The 27728-nt window shown below is 42.1% G+C and overlaps 1 long non-coding RNA gene across 1 annotated transcript in view; it reads right to left on the bottom strand.

Annotated features, from left to right (window-relative positions):
• The window catches only part of LOC108698195, a 31027-nt gene extending 28283 nt beyond the window's left edge, over nt 1-2744 (bottom strand). The window contains exon 1 of the long non-coding RNA XR_001932583.2: nt 2473-2744. This is a non-coding gene — a long non-coding RNA (uncharacterized LOC108698195). The remainder of the gene's footprint in view (nt 1-2472) is intronic.
• Nucleotides 2745-27728: the final 24984 nt, after the last annotated feature.

The following is a 27728-nucleotide window of genomic DNA, read 5'->3' as shown; positions in this document are numbered from 1 at the left end:
AGGTGTATTTACTTAAAGATCTAAGCCATTCAATACTTGTCAAGCTGCTTGAAAAACAACCAGCCACTATGGCTCTTGATTGGGAGTGAGCCGGCCCACTGGCAAGTTTGCTCTGACATCTCTTAGTGCAGACATCTTCATAAAAATCAATGGCGTCCTAATTAGTTTATTGCTTATCTCACGTCTGTAGCAGTTTGTGCTGCTCGGAGCCTGACAAGAGGACACCAGGAGCGTAATTTGAAAGCAAGGGGATCAATCTGGAGTCTGCACCATCTACTGTACAACTCAATGTATTCAAGGGATATAAAGAATGAAGGTGCCTGACAAGAGGACACCAGGAGCACAATCTGGACCATATAATGTACAACTCAATGTTTCAAGGGATATACAGAATAAAGGTGCCTGACAAGAGGACACCATGAGCACAATCTGGACCATATAATGTACAACTCAATGTTTTCAAGGGATATACAGAATGAAGGTGCCTGACAAGAGGACACCAGGAGCACAATCTGGACCATATAATGTACAACTCAATGTATTCAAGGGATATACAGAATAAAGGTGCCTGACAAGAGGACACCAGGAGCACAATCTGGACTATCTACTGTACAACTCAATGTTTTCAAGGATATACAGAATGAAGGTGCCTGACAAGAGGACACCAGGAGCACAATCAGGACCATATAATGTACAACTCAATGTTTTCAAGGGATATAAAGAATGAAGGTGCCTGACAAGAGGACACCAGGAGCACAATCTGGACCATATAATGTACAACTCAGTGTTTCAAGGGATATACAGAATGAAGGTGCCTGACAATAGGACACCAGGAGCACAATCTGGACCATCTACTGTACAACTCAATGTTTTCAAGGGATATACAGAATGAAGGTGCCTGACAAGAGGACACTAGGAGCACAATCTGGATCATCTACTGTACAACTCAATGTTTTCAAGGGATATAAAGAATGAAGGTGCCTGACAAGAGGACACCAGGAGCACAATCTGGACCATATAATGTACAACTCAATGTTTTCAAGGGATATACAGAATGAAGGTGCCTGACAAGAGGACACCAGGAGCACAATCTGGACCATATAATGTACAACTCAATGTTTCAAGGGATATAAAGAATGAATGTGCCTGACAATAGGACACCAGGAGCACAATCTGGACCATATAATGTACAACCCAATGTTTTCAAGGGATATACAGAATGAAGGTGCCTGACAAGAGGACACCAGGAGCACAATCTGGATCATCTACTGTACAACTCAATGTTTTCAAGGGATATAAAGAATGAAGGTGCCTGACAAGAGGACACCAGGAGCACAATCTGGACCATATAATGTACAACTCAATGTTTCAAGGGATATAAAGAATGAAGGTGCCTGACAATAGGACACCAGGAGCACAATCTGGACCATATAATGTACAACTCAATGTTTCAAGGGATATAAAGAATGAAGGTGCCTGACAAGAGGACACCAGGAGCACAATCTGGACCATCTAATGTACAACTCAATGTTTCAAGGGATATAAAGAATGAAGGTGCCTGACAAGAGGACACCAGGAGCACAATCTGGACCATAAAATGTACAACTCAATGTTTTCAAAGGATATAAAGAATGAAGGTGCCTGACAAGAGGACACCAGGAGCACAATCTGGACCATCTAATGTACAACTCAATGTTTCAAGGGATATAAAGAATGAAGGTGCCTGACAAGAGGACACCAGGAGCACAATCTGGACCATCTAATGTACAACTCAATGTTTCAAGGGATATAAAGAATGAAGGTGCCTGACAATAGGATACCAGGAGCACAATCTGGACCATATAATGTACAACTCAATGTTTCAAGGGATATAAAGAATGAAGGTGCCTGACAAGAGGACACCAGGAGCACAATCTGGACCATATAATGTACAACTCAATGTTTCAAGGGATATAAAGAATGAAGGTGCCTGACAATAGGACACCAGGAGCCCAATCTGGACTATCTACTGTACAACTCAATGTTTTCAAGGGATATAAAGAATGAAGGTGCCTGACAAGAGGACACCAGGAGCACAATCTGGACCATCTACTGTACAACTCAATGTTTTCAAGGGATATACAGAATGAAGGTGCCTGACAAGAGGACACCAGGAGCACAATCTGGACCATATAATGTACAACTCAATGTTTCAAGGGATATAAAGAATGAAGGTGCCTGACAAGAGGACACCAGGAGCACAATCTGGATCATCTACGGTACAACTCAATGTTTTCAAGAGATATAAAGAATGAAGGTGCCTGACAATAGGACACCAGGAGCACAATCTGGACCATATAATGTACAACTCTGTGCTTTCAAGGGATATAAAGAATGATGGAGTCTGATAGAGACCATTGCCGTATGATGATATTGGGTAAAGGAATCTAGGAATGAGTTAAGAATCAGTAGTAACAAACTGTAAGTACCTACCTTTAACAAAATCCTATATTGGTACAGAGTTGGTGTTACATGTTCCACATCTCAGCACTTGTCTCCAGAAGTTTAGCCCAAAACAGCCCCAGGTGCACCTGCTTTTTACAAATCCCTACCACTGGCCCTGCCCTTCCTATGAGTTGTTAAAGTGATATTACCCAAAATTACAAATACACTGTCCCATATCCAACAATGAGGTGACATATTTTACCTTTAAATATGACCGTATCAGGGTTATAGAGGAACTCAATGAACTCTGCACTGAGTATTTGCTATACGTTTCCAAAAAGTTAGGTTCCCCCTTTTAAAGGCAGACACATTGAGAGTAATTAGCAATTTAATATGCTGCACCTGCAGACTGCACCGGCTTCAGAGCAGCCACTCACACTCCAGCAAGTGGATTTTCTAGAGGCGCTTGGGGTGACTTGGTGTTACTCCATATTAAAAAACAAAGTCCTTCCAAGAGTTGCTATGAAAAATGGAAGGAACAGGGCTGTGTTGAAACCAGTGCAGCCCTCAGTGCGTTGAAGATCAGGCAGAATTCATATAGACAAAAAATCATGATGTGTCCGAGAGGGATGTGAATGATAAAATATCTCTGTATAACACTGCCTAATATGTTGATGCTATATATAAATACAGGTATAGCATCTGTTATCCAGAAAGCTCTGAATTAAGCAAAGGCCGTCTCCCAATAGACTCCATTTTATTAAAAAAATCCAGATTTTTAAAAACAATTTCCTTTTTCTGTTTAATAAAAAACAGTAACTTGTACTTGATCCCAACTCAGATATAATTAATCCTTATTGGAAGCAAAACCAGCCTATTGGCTTTATTTCATGTTTATATGATTTTCTAGTAGACTTAAGGTATGAAGATCCAAATTATGGAAAGATCAGTTATCAGGAAAGTCCAAGGTCCCCAGTATTGTGGATAACAGGTCCCATACCTGTACAGTGTTGTAATCTTATTGTGTGATAAGAGATGAGAGAATAGTGTTGAGTGCACATAAAGTGATACAAATGATACACAATGTGCAACGCTCTGAATTGTAACTTGTCCCTTCACTTGTCTCCTTTCCCTCCACTCACTAATTACTGCAGCTGTTTTACACTGGTTGCCTTGGTTACCAACCACTGCTTTTGTCCCCAGATCTGTTGGGTTCGGCTTTAAATGTTTGTGTTTCATTTCAGTCTGTTGGTTTGTCCCTGAGGAAAAGCAGTGTTTTTGTCATACAACTTTTCTTTGTATTTAGTCCCAGTGAGGGCAGTACTCGGTTTCCTTATTTTTATATATATATAACACACACAGGTATGGGATCTGTTATCTGGAAACCTGCTATCCAAAAAGCTCCAAATTACAGAAAGGCCGTTTCCCATTGACTCCATTATATCCAAATAATCTACATTTTTAAAAATAATTTCCTTTTTCTGAGTAATAATAAAACAGTCGCTTGTACTTGATCCCAACTAAGATACAATTAATCCTTATTGGAAGCAAAACCAGCCTATTGGCTTTATTTAATGTTTATATGATTTTCTAGTAGACTTAAGGTGTGAAGATCCAAATTACGGAAAGATCTGTTATCTGGAAAACCCCAGGCATTCTGGATAAAAGGTCCCAGACATGTAATAGCATAGTGTCTGTTTCCTAATCTTGGGGCCCCTGGATCTTGCTGAACTATAACTCCCATCGTGCTTTAATGCTTTATTTTAGGTTCAAAGGCGTGAGAATTGTAGTTCAGCAACACAAGGCTGAGAAACAGTGGCATAGGTCAGATCTTCCCTATTCAACAGGACTGTAATGACTCACAAATATATTATTTAATATTTATTGGGTACTAAGCTAATAGCCAGCCAGGTGTACTCTATAATTACATATTAATAGCACTTACTGTACAGCTAATTGTTTATTTAAGCCAAGGCCTTGTACAAAGGATTGATAACACTATGAGATTTATTTATACAGGTGTGAAAAAACATAGTATTTATATATATTATCTGTTACACAGCTTTTTTGGTGTTAAATGTTTTACATAGCGTATATATATATATATATATATATATATATATATATATATATATATATATATATATATATATATCAGAACAAATGGACCCGCACTCCAAGAGATTTTGTGAAAAATAGTGTCTTGTTTTTATTCACAGATGCATGTCTGACGTTTCGGTCCCTACACCTATATTGACATTATATATATATATATATATATATATTATATATATATATATATATATATATATATATATATATATATAGATATATATATAGATATATATATAGATATATATAGATATATATATAGATATATATATAGATATATATAGATATATATATAGATATATACATATAGATATATATAGATATATATATATATATATATATCTATATATATATATATATATATATATTGAGAGAATTTACAGAGCGCACTTCATTCGCCCAAAATTCACAGCCTGGGTGCCAGTCTAAGGGTAGGACTCCACGAGCGTTATTGTCACGATCCGACGCGCTGCGACAAAAATAAGGTAAGTAATAGAATTGTCGCATGGTGTCGCAGCGTTGATCATAGCGACTGTCGGATGCAGTTTTGTCGCAGCGCGTCGGATCGCGACAAAAACGCTAGTGGAGTCGTAAACTAAAAATAATAGAAATCGAAGGCAAAGTGACGGCACACCACGGACATCTTTACAACAGGGTCTGCTTGGAAATCAGTAGAGGTTTATTTAGACCAACGTTTCAGTTCCTCACAGGAACTTTCGTCAGGGAAAAACTTTCACCAGGGAGGAACTGAAACGTTGGTCTAAAATAAACCTCTACTGGTTTTCAAGCAGACCCTGTTGTAAAGATGTCCGTGGTGTGCCGTCAATTTGCCTTCGATAAATATATATTTATATATATATATATATATATAACAAACAAGGGAAAGTGGGATAATGGGTTGAGTGCAGAGGACTCTTGTATTTGTCTATATATAATATATATATACTGTAAATTACCTCTGAAAAAATCCGCACTCACAGGACTTAAGAGTACAAAATTAATCTTTATTTTCACAACTCCAGCCTGATGTTTCGGCCGTATCCCAGGCCTTTCTCTCTCTCTCTCTGAAGCTCTGAATAGGCGTCTCCCATAGACTCAATTTTATCCAAATAATCCAGATTTTTTCCAAAAAATTCAGTTTTCTCCGTAATAATAAAACATTATTGTACTTGATCCCAACTAAGATATAATTAATCCTTATTGGAAGCAAAACCAGTGTATTGGATTTATTTCATGTTTACGGTATATGATTTTCTAGTAGACTTAAGGTATGAAGATCTAAATTACAGAAAAAAAAACCCTGGAAAACTCCAGGTCCTGAGCATTCTGGGTAACAAGTCCAACACACACACGTGTGGAACCTGTTATGCAGAATAATCAGGACCAGTATTTTTTCGGATAACGGATCTATTCATAATATTAATACCTTAAGTCTACAAGAAAATCATATAAACATTAAATAAAGCCAATAGGGTGGTTTTGCTTCCAATAAGGATTAATTATATCTTAGTGTAACGGGCCCGAAGGCACAGTAATAGTAAGGACCAAAGAGGAGACCAGACCAGGTTCGCAGTACAGAAAGGGTTTATCCAGAAGAATCGTCAAATACAAGCAAAAGGGTCAGTTCAGGCGGCAATCAGCAAAGTCCAGGAAACAGGCAATAAACGGTACACAGGAAAATATAGCAGAATGATAACACCCAGGAACACAGTAAAGGAACCTATAATCGGGCATTGAAGAAAAGGGGAATGGGGTTAAAATAGTCCTGGGCTTGGCGCCAAAAACTGACGCACTGGCGTCAGACGCAGACTCCAGCGTCCCCACGCTGACGTCCTGACGCCGGCGCCCGATTCTGACGCCGGCGTCCGTTCCGTCGCCGGCGACCAATCCCTGGGCGACTCGATCTTGACGTTGATGGCCTGCGACCAGCAGGGACCACATGGTGGAGCAGGGGGATGCCATCTTGGTCGCCATCTTGGACGCCATGCAGGTAAGAACCTTCGGATTCCATTACAGTACCCCCCTCCTTAGGGGGGGCCTCAGGACCACCGAGACTGGGGGAAGAAGGGAACAGTCTGTGGAACTTACGGACCAGGGTAGGTGCATGGACATCCGAGTTTTTACCCAGGAACACTCCTCTGGACCGAAACCCTTCCATTCGATTAAATATTGAAGAGTGCCCCTGGAAAAGCGGGAATCCAGAATCCTCTTGACCTCGAACTCTTGGTGACCATCAACCAGGACAGGAGCTGGGGGGGAAGAAGAAGAGGAACAAGACATGGCAGGCTTAAGTAAAGAAACATGAAAGACATTAGGAATCCGCATCTCGGGAGGAAGTTGAAGACGGACCGCCACCGGATTGATAACTTCGATGATAGGATAAGGACCAATGAATTTAGGACCAAGCTTGGGAGTGGGAATCTTGAGGCGAATGTTGCGGGTGGAAAGAAAAACCTTGTCACCAGGAGCATATGGTGGGGAAGGAACTCTCTTCTTATCGGCGAACCTCTTCTGAACCAAAGAACTCTTTTCCAAATTAGAGGAAGTAGCCTGCCAGATAGCCGACATGTGAGCAGCTTGGTCGTTGGCCGCAGGAACGTTGGTAAGAAGAAGATCCTGAGGGAAGGCCAACGGGTTCCGACCATATACACAGAAGAATGGAGATTTCAAAGAAGAGGAATGCAAAGCGTTATTATGAGCGAACTCAGCCCAGGGAAGAAGATCCGACCAATCATCCTGGCACAGGGACACGTGGCACCGAAGAAACTGCTCCAAAGCCTGGTTGACCCGTTCAGCGGCACCATTGGACTGTGGGTGATAAGCTGAGGAAAACTGAAGAGAAATATTAAGAACCTTGCACAGAGCTCTCCAGAACTTAGAGACAAATTGAGAACCTCGATCTGACACAATCTCGGCAGGGAAACCATGTAAACGAAAAATGTGTTTAATAAACAGTTCAGCGAGTTCAGGAGCAGAAGGCAATTTTCGAAGAGGAGTGAAATGGGCCATCTTGCTAAATCTATCGATCACCACCCAGATGACAGTGTGGCCGGAGGATAAGGGCAGGTCGACAATGAAATCCATCGCCAAATGAGTCCAAGGGCGAGATGGGATGGGTAATGGCAAGAGAAGACCCTTGGGGGAGGAATGTCCAGATTTAGAGACAGCACAGGTGGCACAGGAAGAAACAAAGTCTCTGACGTCCTTTCTCATGGAAGGCCACCACACCAGGCGTGAAAGTAGTTCCGTGGTTCAATTCCCGGATGACCGGCTTGCTTAGAGGTGTGGACTTGGGACAAAATGGACTGACGACAATCTGGAGGAACAAAAGCAACCCCCAAGGGGGCATTTCCAGGAGCCGAGGTCTGGGCAGAGAGGAGTTGCGAAGCCAAGGACGGAAATAAGGCAGCGATAATCTTGGAAGAAGGCACAATGGGTTCAGGAACCTCGGAACTAGGCATTTTGGAAATGAAACTTCTGGACAGGGCATCAGCCTTTCTGTTTCTAGAGCCAGGACGAAAGGTGATGATGAAGTTGAAACGGGAAAAGAATAAAGACCATCTGGCTTGTCGTGGATTGAGACGTTTGAGGGACTGGATGAATTCGAGGTTTTTGTGGTCGGTAAAGATGGTTACAGGAACAGAAGACCCTTCCAGTAGATGCCTCCACTCCTCCAGGGCCAACTTGACAGCAAGTAGTTCACGATTCCCAACATCGTAGTTTTGCTCAGAAGAAGAGAATTTCTTGGAAAAGAAAGCACAGGGATGTAATTTACCGTCGGAAGAGGACCTTTGAGACAAAACTGCTCCCGCTCCCACATCAGAGGCATCGACTTCGAGGAAGAAGGGTAGAAGAGGTTCCGGGTGCCTGAGAATTGGTGCAGATGAAAAGGCTTCTTTAAGGGATTCAAAAGCTTCCAGAGCCTGAGGGGGCCAGTGTTGAGGTCTACCCCCTTTACGGATTAGAGCAAGAATTGGAGAAATCTTGGAAGAAAAACCTTTAATGAACTGTCTATAATAATTGGCGAAGCCAATAAACCTCTGAATGGCCTTGACACAGGTGGGAAGAGGCCAATCAATAATTGCCGAGACTTTGGCGGGATCCATCTTGAAACCCTGCTGGGAGATGATATATCCAAGGAAGGGAATGGTAGGCACTTCGAAAGAGCATTTCTCCAATTTGGCGAACAGATTATTCCTCCTAAGACGAAGAAGAACTTCTTTGACTTGAGAACGGTGTTCCTGGAGATTTTTGGAAAAGATAAGGATGTCATCCAAGTAAACGACCACACTTTGCCCCAATAAGTCCCTGAAAATGTCATTTACAAACTCTTGGAAGACTGCAGGGGCATTACAGAGACCGAATGGCATTACTAGGTACTCGTAGTGCCCGTCACGAGTATTAAAAGCGGTCTTCCACTCATCCCCCTCACGGATCCGAATGAGGTTGTAGGCGCCCCGAAGATCTAACTTGGTGAAGAGACTGGCGCCCCTCAACTGGTCAAAAAGTTCAGAAATTAACGGGAGGGGATAGCGGTTTTTAATGGTAATTTTATTAAGCCCCCGGTAATCAATGCAAGGTCGCAGACTTCCATCTTTCTTTTCAACGAAGAAAAACCCTGCTCCCGCAGGGGAAGAAGAAGGGCGGATAAAACCTCTTTGAAGATTTTCCTGAATATAGGTCTTCATGGCGGCAGTCTCAGAGGGAGAAAGTGGATAGGTGCGACCACGAGGAGGCATGGAACCAGGAAGAAGCTCGACTGGGCAGTCGTAAGGACGGTGAGGAGGGAGAGTCTCAGCAGAGCCTTTGTTGAAGACATCGGAGAAGGTCTGATAGACGGGAGGAAGAGAAGGATTCGAAGACACAGAAGAAACTTTGACAAGGGGCGCAGCAGGCAAACAATTCTGCTGGCAATAAGGACTCCAATGGGAGACTTGTGAGGAGGTCCAATCAATGACTGGGTTATGGGTACACAACCATGGAAGCCCCAGAACTATTGGAGTGGAAGGGCAGTCAATAATAAGAAAGGACAGTCTCTCCAAGTGCATAGTGCCCACCTTAAGCGAAAGTTCTTGTGTAGACAAGGAAATGATTGCAGAAGACAGAGGACGGTCATCGATGGCAAGGACTCGAAGAGGATTCGCCATGGGCTGAAGAGGAATAGCGTGATTAGCAGCGAAGACCTTGTCCATAAAGTTTCCAGTGGCCCCAGAGTCAAGGAAGGCTTGCAGGGAGACTTTCCGGGGGCCCCATTGGATTTGCACAGGAAGAAGAAATCGATGGGCAGAAGACTGTGGAGAGGGGACAATTCCTCCCAGAATAGTTTCCCCAACCTTGGCTCTGGCGTTTCCAGGCTTAATGGGGCATTCTAGAGCGAAGTGAGCCTTGCCCCCACAATATAAACAAAGTCCAGTAGCCTTTCTACGAAGTTTCTCCTGATCAGACAGATGAGAGCGACCAATCTGTACTTGCTTCTTGGCGGGCAGAGGAGGAGAAACAGAAGAAGTAGAAGTAGACTGGGGAGGTAGTATGGGTCTCTGGAAGCGAGGAGCTAAAGCTGGTTGAGACCTCTGCGATTTCCAGACCCGCTCACAGTCAGCAAGATGTTCCCTCTGCCGGGTATCGACTCTTACAGCCAAGGAAACCAAGTCTTCCCAAGAAGAAGGGATCTCGCGGGACACTAGGTCATTCTTGATACGCATTGCCAGGCCGTTGTAGAAGGCAGCGTGATAACTGTCGTTGTTCCAGGATGTTTCTGCCAGCAAGGTACGAAACTCTATGGCGTATTCCGGCACAGAGCGAGTTCCCTGCTGTAACTGGAACAACCGAGCAGAAGCCGAGGCAGACCGACCTGGCGCGTCAAACACAGTGCGGAGATCCCGGATGAAGGCTTTTGCATCGTCAATGGCTGGATCTTGCTTTTCCCAGAGTGGTGATGCCCATTCCAGAGCCTTCCCTTGTAACCGAGAGATGATGAAGCCCACCTTAGCACGCTCTGAGACATACTGGCCGGGAAGCAGAGCAAATTGGATTTCACACTGGATGATGAATCCGCGACATGCTTCCGGATCGCCGAAATACAGAGGGGGTGCAGGTATGCGGGGCTCAGGGACACATACCGGTGTAGCAGGTCTTGGAACAGGGGTGTGGGCCGCTGACGGGAATGCGGACAGCTTCTCCTGAATCGCCAGAAGGACTTGACTGAACTGAGATTGCTGGTTCTCGTAAGAGAGAAGACGAGAAGACAATCCTCGGACAGCTTGGTAGACATCGGGCGTAACTTGCGTCTCCTCCGCAGGGTCCATGGCCCGATTATACTGTAACGGGCCCGAAGGCACAGTAATAGTAAGGACCAAAGAGGAGACCAGACCAGGTTCGCAGTACAGAAAGGGTTTATCCAGAAGAATCGTCAAATACAAGCAAAAGGGTCAGTTCAGGCGGCAATCAGCAAAGTCCAGGAAACAGGCAATAAACGGTACACAGGAAAATATAGCAGAATGATAACACCCAGGAACACAGTAAAGGAACCTATAATCGGGCATTGAAGAAAAGGGGAATGGGGTTAAAATAGTCCTGGGCTTGGCGCCAAAAACTGACGCACTGGCGTCAGACGCAGACGCCAGCGTCCCCACGCTGACGTCCTGACGCCGGCGCCCGATTCTGACGCCGGCGTCCGTTCCGTCGCCGGCGACCAATCCCTGGGCGACTCGATCTTGACGTTGATGGCCTGCGACCAGCAGGGACCACATGGTGGAGCAGGGGGATGCCATCTTGGTCGCCATCTTGGACGCCATGCAGGTAAGAACCTTCGGATTCCATTACACTTAGTTGGGATCAAGTACAAACTACTGTTTTATTATTACACAGAAAAAGGAAATTATCTTTAAAAATCCAGCGGGAGATGGTTTTTCCGTAATATGGAGCTTTTTGGATAGCAGGTTTCCACATAACAGATCCCATACTTATGTGCGTATGTGTGTATATATGTGTATATATATATATATATAGATATATATATATATATATATATATATGAATAAGGAAACCGAGTACTGCCCTCACTGGGACTAAATACAAAGAAAAGTTGTATGACAAAAACACTGCTTTTCCTCAGGGACAAACCAACAGACTGAAATGAAACACAAACATTTAAACCCAACAGATCTGGGGACAAAAGCAGTGGTTGGTAACCAAGGCAACCAGTGTAAAACAGCTGCAGTAATTAGTGAGTGGAGGGAAAGGAGACAAGTGAAGGGACAAGTTACAATTCAGAGCGTTGCACATTGTGTATCATTTGTATCACTTTATGTGCACTCAACACTCTTCTCTCATCTCTTATCACACAATAAGATTACAACATTGTACTTTTTTTTTATTTATTTTGACGTCTCATTTTCTGCGCCTCAAATAATGTTCATGTCCCTTCATTTGTCCCTTATATAAATACGCAGGACAGTAGGGGGGGGGGGTCACTGACCCCATCTAACAAAACAAATGCTCTGTAAGGCTACACATGTATTATTAATGCTACTTTTTATTCCTCCTCTTTCTATTCAGGCCTCTCCTATTCATATTCCAGTCTCTTATTCACATCAGTGCATGGTTACTAGGGGAATTTGGACCCTAGCGACCAGGTGGCTGAAATTACAAGCTGGAGAGCCGCTGAATAAAAAGCTAAATAAATCAAAAACCACAAATAATAAAAAAGGAAAACCAATTGCAAATTGTCTCAGAATATCACTCTCTACATCATACTAAGAGTTAATTTAAAGGGGAACAAGAGGTAACTATTCGGCGTCATTGAGGAGATACAGATATAGTTGTGGCACTTCAAAGACTTTATTTAATGTTCCAGTTTGGTGCAAATTGGAAGGAGGTCTGAACCAAGTCTAAACATACTGAATAATTTACCAAATACGTTTATATTTTACATAAGTGGAACATTACCTCTTATAAACTCTTATAATTTATACTCTTATTTCCCTTTATAAACGTGTGCCTTTATATGGTCACAGAATAACCCCTCAGTGACTTCTAATATCCTTATCATTTACAGTAGGGGGTACATTATCCCTTATAATACATGAGTGATACTCAGAGTTCCCTGTATAACTCAGCCTGCAGCCTTGTGCCTTTATATGGTCACAGAATAACCCCTCAGTGACTTCTAATATCCTTATCATTTACAGTAGGGGGTACATTATCCCTTATAATACATGAGTGATACTCAGAGTTCCCTGTATAACTCAGCCTGCAGCCTTGTGCCTTTATATGGTCACAGAACAACCCCTCAGTGACTTCTAATATCCTTATCATTTACAGTAGGGGGTACATTATCCCTTATAATACATGAGTGATACGCAGAGTTCCCTGTATAACTCAGCCTGCAGCCTTGTGCCTTTATATGGTCACAGAACAACCCCTCAGTGACTTCTAATATCCTTATCATTTACAGTAGGGGGTACATTATCCCTTATAATACATGAGTGATACTCAGAGTTCCCTGTATAACTCAGCCTGCAGCCTTGTGTCTTTATATGGTCACAGTACAACCCCTCAGTGACTTCTAATATCCTTATCATTTACAGTAGGGGGTACATTATCCCTTATAATACATGAGTGATACTCAGAGTTCCCTGTATAACTCAGCCTGCAGCCTTGTGCCTTTATATGGTCACAGAACAACCCCTCAGTGACTTCTAATATCCTTATCATTTACAGTAGGGGGTACATTATCCCTTATAATACATGAGTGATACTCAGAGTTCCCTGTATAACTCAGCCTGCAGCCTTGTGTCTTTATATGGTCATAGAACAACCCCTCAGTGACTTCTAATATCCTTATCATTTACAGTAGGGGGTACATTATCCCTTATAATACATGAGTGATACTCAGAGTTCCCTGTATAACTCAGCCTGCAGCCTTGTGCCTTTATATGGTCACAGAACAACCCCTCAGTGACTTCTAATATCCTTATCATTTACAGTAGGGGGTACATATTCCCTTATAATACATGAGTGATACTCAGAGTTCCCTGTATAACTCAGCCTGCAGCCTTGTGTCTTTATATGGTCATAGAACAACCCCTCAGTGACTTCTAATATCCTTATCATTTACAGTAGGGGGTACATTATCCCTTATAATACATGAGTGATACTCAGAGTTCCCTGTATAACTCAGCCTGCAGCCTTGTGCTTTTATATGGTCACAGAACAACCCCTCAGTGACTTCTAATATCCTTATCATTTACAGTAGGGGGTACATTATCCCTTATAATACAGGAGTGATACTCAGAGTTCCCTGTATAACTCAGCCTGTAGCCTTGTTCCTTTATATGGTCACAGAACAACCCCTCAGTGACTTCTAATATCCTTATCATTTACATTAGGGGGTACATTATCCCTTATAACACATGAGTGATACTCAGAGTTCCCTGTATAACTCAGCCTGCAGCCTTGTGCCTTTATATGGTCACAGAACAACCCCTCAGTGACTTCTAATATACTTATCATTTACAGTAGGGGGTATATTATCCCTTATAATACATGAGTGATACTCAGAGTTCCCTGTATAACTCAGCCTGCAGCCTTGTGCCTTTATATGGTCACAGAACAACCCCTCAGTGACTTCTAATATCCTTATCCTTTACAGTAGGGGGTACATTATCCCTTATAATACATGAGTGATACTCAGAGTTCCCTGTATAACTCAGCCTGCAGCCTTGTGCCTTTATATGGTCACAGAACAACCCCTCAGTGACTTCTAATATCCTTATCCTTTACAGTAGGGGGTACATTATCCCTTATAATACATGAGTGATACTCACAGTTCCCTGTATAACTCAGCCTGCAGCCTTGTGCCTTTATATGGTCACAGAACAACCCCTCAGGGACTTCTAATATACTTATCATTTACAGTAGGGGTACATTATCCCTTATAATACATGAGTGATACTCAGAGTTCCCTGTATAACTCAGCCTGCAGCCTTGTGCCTTTATATGGTCACAGAACAACCCCTCAGTGACTTCTAATATCCTTATCATTTACAGTAGGGGGTACATTATCCCTTATAATACATGAGTGATACTCAGAGTTCCCTGTATAACTCAGCCTGTAGCTTTGTGTCTTTATATGGTCACAGAACAACCCCTCAGTGACTTCTAATATCCTTATCATTTACAGTAGGGGGTACATTATCCCTTATAATACATGCATGAGTTCTTTGAATGTAGCTATGAATGCACAGAGGGAATTAAACATAATGCTGTTTACTGAAAAGAAAGGCAAGTCAATTTGATTTTAGCCAATAGTATATTATTACTCTGCAAAATCTAAACCATGTATGTGAACTGGGAAATGGAACAGTCGCTTTCTATATCTGGGAATCTCTAATGGAGCGGATCTGTATATAGAAATCAGTAATAAGATTTGCTCTGATATTTCAACGCCACTGAGTCTGATTCAAATGTGGGAGCAGGAACCTATAGGGAATCGCTTAATTTGATGACAAACGGCAGTAGAAATCCTGTGGCCAAAAGCTTCATCTACTCCAAATTAGACCTGGGAATTTGAAGCCCCTTGTGTATGTGTGTGATATATATAAAGGAGAAGTCCTACCACTACCACCGTCCCTAAGGCAACATACTAAATAAGTACAATTTCAAAAGTATTTACTGGGAGCCCAATCTTTCGTTGTGTTACATGAACCTTCTCAAGGGCAAATACACAGAAACCTTCAATATTATATATAACAGGAAGCAAAAGAATAAATGGATAAAAATGTCTCTGTTTCTAGCTGTAAATATACCGTTTACTATTATAGCAAGCAGACACCTGTAAAACATATCCCTATAAACTCTTCTTAGTGATGTCATCAGTTATACTAGGTGCCTAATGATGTCACGGCTTATTGAACTTCTGTAAAAGTACAATACTAGAATATCTATGGGGGGAATTCCCAAAAGTGGAGAGAGACCATTTTTTGGAGTAAAAGTGGTGGTAAACAGGAGTAAAATACTTTCTCCATTTTCACAAATAGAAATCAGTCTAAATTCTGACTCAACCATTTTTAAGCGAAAGAAAGACAGTTTACAGCAGGGGTGCACTCAAACCACTATTTTGGATTCGGCCGAATCCTTTGCGAAAGATTCAGCCGAATCCTTCGCGAAAGATTCGGCCAAATACCGAACTAACTCCGAATCCTAATTTGCATATGTAATTTAGGGGTGGGAAGGGGAAAACATTTTTTACTTCCTTGTCTTGTGACAAAAAGTCACGCAATTTCCCTATCCACCCTAATTTGCATATGCAAATTAGGATTAGGTTCAGATGGGCAGAAGGATTCGGCCGAATCCGAAACCTGCTAAAAAAGACCGAAACCTGACCGAATCGGGAATCGAATCCTGGATTTAGTGCATCCCTAGTTTACAGACACTTTTATGAATTTGTCTTTCAAACTACATAAAAATGGTGCAAAAACAACATTTTAAACAACATTTTCTCCCGACATTTTAAAAATCGAGTAAAATTCAGTGTAACTCTTCCCCATGTGTCAGATCAATTCATAAAGGTGACCATACACGTAGAGATCCGCTCGTTTGGTGATGTCGCCAAACGAGCGGATCTCTCCCCAATGTGCCCACCTTGAGGTGGGCAATATCGGGCTGATCCGATCGTGGGCCCTAGGGCCCAACGATGGGATCCTAACAAATTGTAATGGGCGGTCAGATCGCGGGACCCCATCAACGAACAGATGTGGCCGCGATCCAACGGGATTTTTAGTCCCATCCGATCGAGATCTGGCCGACTTTCGGCCAGATCTCGATTGGGGAAGCCTGTCGGGGGGACCCATACACGGGCCGATAAGCTGCCGAATCGGTCTGTCAGCAGCTTTTATTGGCCTGTGTATGGCCACCTTAAATTTCTCTGCTTTGGTCATCCAATCTTTATTTCACACCTGTAGGTGCCCCATTGGGGAATTATTAGCATATTAATAGGGATCAAGTTTGTGTCTAACCCATAGATGTAAAAGCCTCATTAAAAAAACAAGTAAAAAAACCGATTAAACAAAAAAAGTGTATTTTCTACAATTTGATATGTATAAAGATTTTAACTCACACTTGCATTATTTTAAAAATTTTAGTCTACTGAATGAGCCAATATTAGCAATTTGAGTTAATAAATTATCTAAAGGAAAAGTAAAGCCTCCCAGACATTCTTTTGTTAGTTTTAGCAGCAATTAGACACTTGACCTAAGATAATAAAACTTATTTTTGATACAAATCCCGATATTATGCAAAATAGCGTTTCTTGTATTTAGACCCTTATATCTTGTTACAGAATTGGAATTACACAAACATGCAGGCAGATATAGAAAGCTCAGGTTATCCTGAAAAAAATGATGTATAATTTTTAAAATAAACCTCCTCCCCTCCTCAATTTGATGGCTGACTGACAGGTGTTGTAAGGGCTAAAGGCAAATTCAGAATAAAATGTCGTTAAAATGTTGTGCAAAATCCAAAAACTGTCTGTTTAAGGGTAGGACTACATGGACGTTTTCTGCGCGATACGACACACTGTGACAAAATGGCTGCGAAGGTTAGAGATAGAAATGTCGGATGAAGTTGCAGTCGGCACGACGCAACTGTCGGTTGCAAACGCATCGTGCATCCGTCAGTCGTGTCGCATCGGATCAACACTGCGACTTCATCCGACATTTCTATCTCTTAACTTATTTCTGTCGCATGCGACTTGTCGCAGTTGTTTTGTCGCAGCCCGTCGGATCACTCCGAAAACGTCCATGTAGTCCTACCGGTAAAGACAAATTCACAAAAGTGGCGATAGAGGTTTGTGAATTTAATGGGAAATCCAACATTTTTATTTTGTCTCAATATTACCACTTTTGTGAATTCCCCCTGAGTCACCTCTGTTCTATAAAAGTAAATGTATAAGGGCAGAGACAGACGAGAAGATTCGGGGAGACTTAGCCGCCCAGTGAGACGACTAATCTCCGCTAACTCCGCTAGTTGCCCGGCGACAAGTCGCCTCTTCTTCGGGCAACTAATCTCCCCGAACTGCCTCCCCGCCAAGCTCGAATCCACCGGAGGATGGCACTAGGAACGTTTCATTTTTTGAAGTCACCTTCAGTTGCATCACGAGGAAACTTCGGGCGACCTTGGAAAACAAATCGCTTCGAGTGCCATCCCGCCAGTGATTTTGATTCTAGATGGCGGGGAGGCAGTTCGGGGAGATTAGTTGCCCGAAGAAGAGGCGACTTGTCGCCGGGCAACTAAAACTCCTTGAATCTTCTCGTCTGTGTCTGCCCTAAGAGGTATTATGTGACAGATAGTAAGGGATATTTTACTGTAGCATCGGTATGAAATGACATGGCTAGTGATGAGAGCAGCTTGTGTTATGGCTGCCCCTTGAGAGCAGGAAAAGAAAGTAAATTGATAATTACAGAGAGGCATTTACAGGGTGACATTTATGGAGTCCCGTCCTCAATTCCTCTGTGCTATTACCTATGCCAATTAATATCCATGAAAAGAGGCCGCCTTGGGAGGATGGCTGAGTGACTGGTGAATATTGAAGGGTGAAGGACGTGTGACCAAACGCACAATGCTGCCAGCATATGGAAATTAGGAATGGAAATAGAATATTTATCGTGGAGTTCAAATGTCCCTTTTCTATGGAGTTGAAAGGGATCTGGCACATTTCCTAAAACCAGTTATTTCTCATGTAAATAAAGAGACCCAGTAATGGTGTCAAACAGTGACGGACATTGCAACAACAAGCATAATTGCAAGCAGCTACGGTTGGCAATGGATCTGTCCTCAGTGAGATCCAAGTGATTGTAAGGCACCATATTCCCTTGAGTGGCCACAATAAAATTTCAGGCACAGAAACTATTACAGGGCTCATTTACTATTGCCCCAAATGCAAATGAAAGTTTATACCCCTGTGCATCTGATTGACATGCAAGCTAGTCAATGTGACGGGGACCTCATTGACCTAGAGGGTTCATATAAAGGGAAGAGGCCCATGTTCTTTCCAGTCTTGTTAAAGCAGAAAGGAGAGGTGGCAGGAACAGAATGAACACCCCAGACCGTTGCCAAAAGCAAAAGGCAAACAAAGAGGGATTCTACACTCCGCTGCTTATGGGTGCCTTCCTTCTTGCTTCTATATTTTATCACCTATATTCTCCTGGCCCGTTGTTTCTTCCATTCCCGGCAAATGGTAGCAGGTTAATTGTTGTCTCTAGCAAAGCAAATTTGTATTACTGAACAGAGAGAAGCGGAGCAGTGTTATCTATATTTCTACATCTGGTTTCTGAAATGCTCAATTACTGGTTTAATAGAACTGTGCGCTGATATTGGAGCCAGCATCCTTCTGGGAAAATGAAATAAAATTGAATCACTGGATGGCAAGACTCACTTGACTGAGAATGTTATGTTAAGAAGAGCCGGGGATGTTGGAAGTTGAAATGGAGCCAGAATTTCCTGCACAACAGCCACCTGATTATCTCTGTTTTATTGCTTGCGGTAAATATATAAAGTGCCAGGTTTCACAAAGTAGTCGCTACAATAATGCACACCTAGAGTCAGTCTTCGTTTTTTAAAATGGGATTATTTAGGAGAAAAACTAAAGACGAAGGTACAATTGATAAGAAAATTGTATGATGTAGAGCAATTTGTAATTCTAAGTCTCCTTAAAGGAGAACTAAAGCTTGACAAAGAACTAGGCTACAAATGCTACTCATCGAGCTTCTTTACCATCCCAAGGTCCCACAGCCCTTTAGTAGGGAAGATCTGTGCCACAAGAGATGCCATCAATATCTCCCCAGCTTGATCATGCTCTGGGCTCACTCTCCTGAGCTTTGGGATTGGCAATATATAGTTACGTATATTTTATATCTGCCTCAGAATTGATTAATAATTAGCCCTGTTGCTTGAGGTTCTTTGGCAGATGGACCTCAAGTTCTGCTTGATGATTTGCCATGACCCAAGCTTAGCTTCTCAACAGCCACCCAGAGCTCACTGAGCATGTGCAGTGTCACTGACACTCAAAACATGATCCAAGACAGCAAGCTTCTATGGACAACTTTAGAGACCTGGATCACTAGTGTTATAAGGCTGCTGACTTTTTGGCCACCAAATAGGGTTGCCACTTTGGCCCATCCAACTGCAGGCAGGGGGCAAGGTCAGTGACGTAATTGAAAGGTGTAGTGATGCACCAGAGCGGAGTTGTAACATCAAGGGCTGGGCTATGACATGGTGATTGGCGACTGGCTGATCGCCACGTTAATCATAGGCAATCCTGCCTGGTTTTCCTAATTTGGGCAGGCAGTTTTAAACCCAGACATGAAAAAAGTGGGCTGTCCGGGTGAAATTCGGACAGGTGGCAACCCTACCACCAAACAATGGGCCCACCAGAGAACTGACATTAAAGGTCCACAACAATATGGTGTAGATCAGTGATCCCCAACCAGTGGCTTTTGAGGAACATGTTGCTCTCCAATCCTTTGGATGTTGCTCTAAGTGGCTTCAAAGCAGGTGCTTAGTTTTGAATTCCAGACTTGGAGGCATCACCGCTCTTACTTGACATTCCAAGAGACTTTGTTTGTGCTTGTGTTGCTCCCCAACTGTATCTTCACATTTGAATGTAGCTCACAGGTAAAAAAAAAAGTTTGGGAACCCCTCGTACAGACAGTCAGTGGTGTAACCACTATAGCCCTGGAAGCAATCACACCCTTGCAGTTACTCCACTGTAGACAGTGCTACGTAAATAGCTCTTGTGTAGGCCTATGGTGGACAATGGCTAATGGGAATGAATAGGCCCACTAGGACGGAGGGCCACCGAGAGATTCACTGGTACTCCAACATACCATTTCAACTTTTATTATAACCCAATTGACAGAGATGTGATTATCCAGAGAGAAAGTTTGGCAGGAGCTTTAGTGAAAAGGTTTGTCTTCACTGGTTCAACATGAAGGCAAAGCAGAGAAGAAACTTTAAATATGGCAACTCCCACCCATATGAATAGTCAAGTGTTTAACTTAGCGTGAAATGACTAGAAGCTGCCACAGAGCAATTTAATATAAACCCCAGTGTAGGTTTGCAACAAACCACCAAGAAAACCTGGTGGGAAATGTTCCACGACAACCCTCATCTGAGAAGCTTCATAATGACTTTTCCGACTTCTGGGGCCCCAAGAGCTTACGAAAAGGATTCCATTTAATCTGTTCTAATTAACATCCAAATTCCCAGCTCTATGGCGTGTATTTGAATGCAAAGCCGGCATACCGCAGGAGAAAAATATATTTTCATTTTATTTGGGATTTGAGCCGAAGACCATTTAAGCTTTTTAACGGCAAATGAGTAACGGGGCTGTGTTTGGAGAGGAAAAAAAATTATTATTGTAGTTTTAAATTGCCATTTTACTAAATGATAACACTGTACGAGAGCTCAGGCGGGCGCAAGATTAAAATTTGACGAATTCAGTGGGGCCCAACTGATTATTTTTGATCTGTCAGCTGCCATGCCGTTTAATCTGTGTTATAGGCAATGCGGGACGCTCAGAAGCAAACGGGTTAATGTGCTTAATCACCGCTGGCGTGTCACCAATCTTATGCATCTTTAAAGCAGGCAGGGCGCCAGGCATATCCCAAATGCAATTTCCACATGTTAATAAGTTTTGCCAGCCATGCGTATGAAATGTGACATTCCTTGGCCCCTTATGAAAAGTCTTCTAACTTTCCATTATGTCCACCAGAGGGATAAGGGAGATGAATTTCAGATCAGCACAGATTTACGACTAATGATGACATTTTCCTATTGTTGTGCTCTTATTGTTCCTAACGTTCAGACCAATTTAATTGCTTTTTTTTTTTCTAATGTAGGCTCATGTTTCTAATGAATTTACTTTAAAGGGATTCTGTCATGATGTTTATGATATCGTTTTTTATTTCTAAATGACACTGTTTACACTGCAAATAATTCACTGTACAATATAAACCAAGAAGTGTATTTTTTAGTAGTAATATTGGTGTGTAGGTGCATCTCAGGTCATTTTGGTGTTGATCCAACGCGACGCGACTGTCGGATGCAGCGCGTCTGCATCTGACAGTCGTGTTGCGTTGGATCAACGCTGCAACTTCATCCGAGATTTCCATCTCTTACCTTATTTCTGTCGCATGCGTTTTGTCGCATCGCATCGGATCCTACCCTAATAGTCCTACCCTAATTTTGTGTTCCATCAATACTGCATGTGAGAGTTACAAGGTAGATACATACAGTAGGGCAACTAGATGTAAACAAATGAATTTTAGAGCCCCTCAAATATGCAAAAGTTGTCCTGTTTTACCAATGCATATTACAATAGCTCATTAATTAGGGCTTCACGCGGCCCCCTATACCTCCTGGGCCCCCCTGCAGCCGCAGGGTCTGCTTCCTCTGTAGTTACGCCCCTGGATACATTACTCCACTTCACTAAAGGCTCATCGGACTTTCCCATCTCCCGACCCGCCACTAAATCTTTTCACCTGTCCGATCAACCAAACGACCGATCTCCAGTGGACGAAAAATGACGGGACCCTCCACGCCCAGTCCGAAAATCATACGAATCCAAGATTCGTACGATCGGATCGTTGCGTCTATGGCCAGCTTAAAAGAGTTGTAAGTAGCACATACTGGGAGTTGCTGGGAATTTTCAACCAAACCTGTATAGGGTCTTCCGATCCCCTCATTCCCTGCCCGCCATCCCACAGCCCAAAATCCTAATCAGAGAGGTCTCTTGTTTTTTGTTTTTCTTTTTTACCAATAAAAGCAATAAGATCAATGTATGACATATTATGCATTTGCAGACTTATAATAAATTTGGAGCTGTTTCTCTAGACCCGATCTTCGCAGCCTCCTTCCTGAGCCCTAATTTTAACAGGATTTTCCTTGTTCCTCGCCGGCAGCAGCGGTTCTTTGAAACGAGAGGGCAGGAGCGCTCCTCTCAATCAACACAAAAGCTTGCACGTAAGGTGAATACGCTTCAGACCTTTGAAAAAGTCTTCTAAGGATTTTATGAATGCTATAAACGCGCCGCTGAGAATGAAATATAAAAGTTTGCCAATTCTAGGTACAAGAAAAAAATTATATATATATTTTTATACTTTTATTATCCCTTTCTGGCACCCGGTGGAGAGCTCAGTTTGAAGATTATATGAAAAAAGATGACCCAGTCTGTACCGACACCTCAAATTAGGTGAAAGCGCGGCGTTCTAGCACAGCATGTCGGATTTTGTCCCTGACACCGCCGGATTTGTTTCTATGACGATATATCAAAGCTGATATATTTGTTTCAGATCACAGGAAAAAGAGAGATATGGTGGTAGAGAATAAAAAAGATGTTCCTTAATTCCCAGTTATATTTAAGCAAGGTCACTCTCAAAGGGATATCAGCATTTGTAACTGTAAACCTGGAATAATATTAAAGATATTGATCAATTAACCCTTTTAGTTGTCAAGTATACAAGTATGACTATAACAGTGAAAAAGCAAATCAGTCAGAAGTGAATAGTTTGTTTGTCTCTTACTTTGATTATTCATAAACTATATGGCCAAAAGTACTGGGACCCCCTTGATGCCCAACATCTCATTCCCAACCCAAGGGGATAAATATGAAGTTGCCCCTCACTTTGTTGCTATATCAGCCCCATCTCTTCTGAGAAGGTTACCGTTAGATGTTGGAACGTTGCTGCTGGGAGTTGTTTTAATTCAGCCATAAGAGGTTGGGCACTGATTGGGGATCGGGCATGGATCACAGTTGGGTTTCCAACTCAGTCAGGGTTCCAACTGAGAACATGGCATTGTAGACCAAGGGGCCCATGCATTAAACCTCAATTTCTTTCTGGTCAAGGTTATTAGGAGGAAAGCTAAATTTTTTAGCGGGAAAAAAAAAATTCAAAATCCCCAAAGCTGCTATAAATCCGATTCCGAAAATACATGGCCATACACAGGGAGATCCACTCGTTTGGCGATGTCACCATGGGGTGGGCGATATTGGGCTGATCGGATCGTAGGCCCTAGGAGTAATGGCGGCTATATGGGGGTTCGGATTGTGGGACCGCATCAACGAACAGATGTGGCCGCGGTCCAACAGGATTTTTTACCCTGCCGATGGACTTCTGAGGGCCCTACACACAGGCCAATACAGTGTTGGACTGGGACACCAGGGGCCCACCCAAAAACCTTTGACTAGGGGCCCACCAATTAATCTTAGATGGGGGGCCCACTCTTAGTACTTTTATTCTTCCTCTCCTCACTCAAGCTCTATTCTCCTAGTCTCTTTTCTATACATACTATAATACTATAACCTGTTATTCCATCTATTTAGCCACTTTGTTCTCATAAAAATAGGGAATGACCATGAAATAGGCCAAATGTTTAGCAGCAAGCGGGCCACCGGGACTTTTCCTGGTATCCCGATGGGCAAGTCCGACACTGGGCCAATAAACTGCTGACTCGGTCTGTCGGCAGCTTTTATCGGCCCGTGTATGGTGGCCTTATGTCTGCTAGAAAATCATGTAAACATGAAATAAACCCAAAAGGCTAGTTTTGCTTCCAATAAGGATTAATTTTATCTTAGTTGGGATCAAGTACAAGCGACTGTTTTATTACAGAGAAAAAGGAAATCAAAATTTAAAAAATTTGGATTATTTAGATAAAACGGAGTCTATGGGAGACAGTACTTCCGTAATTCGGAGCTTTCTGGATAACGGGCTTCTGATGATGATCCCATACTTTTGCAGAACATTATATTATGGCTAAACAATTGACAAAGGAAACTTTGAATAGTTTCCTTCAACGTCCCCCCCAGGCACAGGTAGAATCTCATTATTATCCAATGTGTCGCCATTACATTTAAATCGTCCTGTTGGAGAAAAGAGTGACCTTTGTTTAATTCCCTCATGCTGGGAAAAAATGGGAGGATACGTATTGATTCAGTGATAAATAAACTGCGGAGACGTGGCTGAAAGTTACCCGGTGTTACAATGAGTGAGAGAATTGGATTTTAGGAAGGAACAGGAGAGAGAGGCGGCACTTGATTTGGGACCTTGAGACAGACTCTATTTACAGTTTTCTTTTTGCTCTGTAATAAAATGTTTTAACGTTAGAGGTATACTGACCCCTAAAGGCTGGCACAGGTATCAAATGGACAATGTACAAGAAATAAATCACAAATGAGTAAAAAGAAAGTACAGGTATGGTATCCGTTATCTGGAAGCCTCTTAATCCAGAAAGTCCCGAATTACAAAAGTGCCGTCTCCCGTAGGCTCCATTTTATCCAAATGATTCATAATATACTGTTCTCCAAAAGAGTGTAACGTTATCTAAATAGTGATACATTGGTGGGTTTATCAAGTAGGACAGAGGGATCGGTTTGGAAGTACAGGTACGGTATCCGTTATCCAGAAGCCACTTAATTCTGAAAGTTCAGAATTACAAAAGTGCCCTCTCCTGTAGGCTCCATTTTATCCAAATAATTCTCCAAAAGAGCGCAACATTATCTTAATACTGATACATTGGGTGGGTTTATAAAGTAGGACAAAGGGATCAGTTTTAAAGTACAGGTATGGTATCCTTTATCTGGAAGCCTGTTATCCAGAAAGCTCCAAATTACAGAAGTGCCATCTCCCATAGACTCCAGGTTATCCAAATAATCAAAATTTTTAAAAATTATTTCCTTTTTCTGTGTAATAATAAAACAGTCGCTTGTACTTGATCCCAACTAAGATATAAATAATCCTTATTGGAAGCAAAACCAGCCTATTGGTTTTATTTCATGTTTATATGGTTTTCTAGTAGAATTAAGGTATGAAGATCCAGATTACAGAAAGATCCCTTATACGGAAACCCCCTGGTCCCGAGCATTCTGGATAACAAATTTCATAACTGTACCTTGTACATGATCTCAACTAAGATATAATTAATTGTTGTAGGAGGCAAAACCAGCCTATTGGGTTTATTTAATGTGTAAATTGTTTTCTAGTAGAATTAAGGTGTGAAGATCCAAATTAATGAAAGACCTGTTATCAGGAAAATGCCAAGTCCCAAGCATTTTGGATAAGAGATCCCATACCTGTACTGCATATCCTACAGGGGTATATGGGTAAATATTACTCACCACACCTATGTCTAGTTTAAAGTCCCCCTCAATAGCGATGGGCGAATTTGTCGCCTTTCGATTTGCCGCAACTTTTACGAAACAAATTGGTCAGTGGGCGTCAAAATAACTTTGACACACATCAGTTTTGATGTCAATTTTTCTACACGCACCTATTTTGTCCAAGTGCCTTAAAGTCAATGATCGTCCGAATAATTTGATGTGCAACAATTTTTATGCCTTTTTATTTCGTCCCGAATTCGCACCTGGCGAATTTATTCACCCATCACTACCCCTCAAGCTTCTAGCCATCCTCCCTTAACCAAAACAGATGCACATTATCATTGAGGTGCAACCCAATCCTGCAAAAGGGTCTAAAGCCGACAGTAAAACGAGGCTCGTTTTTTTAATGTCCCCAAATTCACCTCTCTATGCCAATTTCAAAGCAGCAAACGCATTTGGCTTACCTCTCACTGCCTCCCTAATGTAGTAGAGGGAATGTGTTATATTGCTGACATAAGTACCTTAGTCTTTGCCTTTAAATCCATCAGTTAATAGTGCTGCTCCAGCAGAATTCTGCACTAAAATCCATTTCTCAAAAGAGCAAAGAGATTTTTTCATATTCAATTTTGAAATCTGACATGGGGCTAGACATATTGTCAGTTTCCCAGCTGCCCCCAGTCATGTGACTTGTGCCTGCACTTTAGGATGGAACTGCTTTCTGGCAGGCTGTTATTTCTCCTACTTAAAGCAACTGAATGTGTCTCAGTGGGACTTGGTTTTTACTATTGAGTGTTGTTCTTAGATCTACCAGGCAGCTGTTATCTTGCGTAATGGAGCTGCTATCTGGTTACCTTCCCATTGTTCTGTTGTTAGGCTGCTGGGGGGGAAGGGAGGGGGGTGATATCACTCCAACTTGCAGTACAGCAGTAAAGAGTGATTGAAGTTTATCAGAGCACAAGTCACATGACTGAGAGCAGCTGGGAAACTGACAATATGTCTAGCCCCATGTCAGATTTCAAAATTGAATATAACAAAACCATTTTGCTCTTTTGAGAAATGGATTTCAGTGTAGAATTCTGCTGGAGTAGCACTATTAATTGATGGGGAAAAAACATGTTTTCCCATGACAGTATCCCTTTAAGCTTCTCAGCCCTCTGACCCACATACATTTACAATGGAGTATTATATCTGGCATTTAACTAGAAAAAGACAATGAATTGAAGATTCGGTTACAGTTCTGCTGGATACAGTTTAGGATATGAGCGCCGTGGATCTTTGCTTCTAAAAACACAAGCAGCCACCCAGCTCTGCAGGAGATAGCACCGGTGCCTAAGGCAGGGAAGCAATTTACTGAACAGCCGCATCTACTTCAGTACATTGCCTAGGGAGTGGAATTGCTATTTGGAGCAGTCGAGCTTTTAGCTATAAGTCATAACTGTGGAAGACGAAAATAAAATGTCTAACAGCTTCTGTTTTTTTTTTACTTGAAATATATTTTTTGTGTGTTTGTGTATATATACTGTATATATATATATATATATATATATATATATATATATATATATATATATATATATATATATATATATATATATAGTATATATATAATGACTTATAATCTACAGTCTGGTCATTTCCCTATGCCTTATAAACGGCACGTTCTGATGTCAGAACGCGGCGTTTATAACAGGGGTCCCCGGCCGCCGAATTTGACGCCGCATGTCCGTATTGGACACCGCCACGCTCGAATTGAACACCGGCACGCCCAAATTGGACACCGACCCCTCTGATCCCCCTCCCGATATTTCACACAAAATGTAGATTATAATGCATAATGTACCCCCTACTGAAATGTATAAAGATACTAGAAGTAATAACTCAGCCTGCAGCCTTGTGCCTTTATATGGTCACAGAACAACCCCTCAGTGACTTCTAATATCCTTATCATTTACAGTAGGGGGTACATTATCCCTTATAATACATGAGTGATACTCAGAGTTCCCTGTATAACTCAGCCTGCAGCCTTGTGTCTTTATAT

The sequence above is a fragment of the Xenopus laevis genome, chromosome 8L (genome assembly GCF_017654675.1).
Source record: "Xenopus laevis strain J_2021 chromosome 8L, Xenopus_laevis_v10.1, whole genome shotgun sequence".
Lineage (NCBI taxonomy): Eukaryota > Metazoa > Chordata > Amphibia > Anura > Pipidae > Xenopus > Xenopus laevis.
This window is presented reverse-complemented; position numbering and strand designations above follow the sequence as displayed.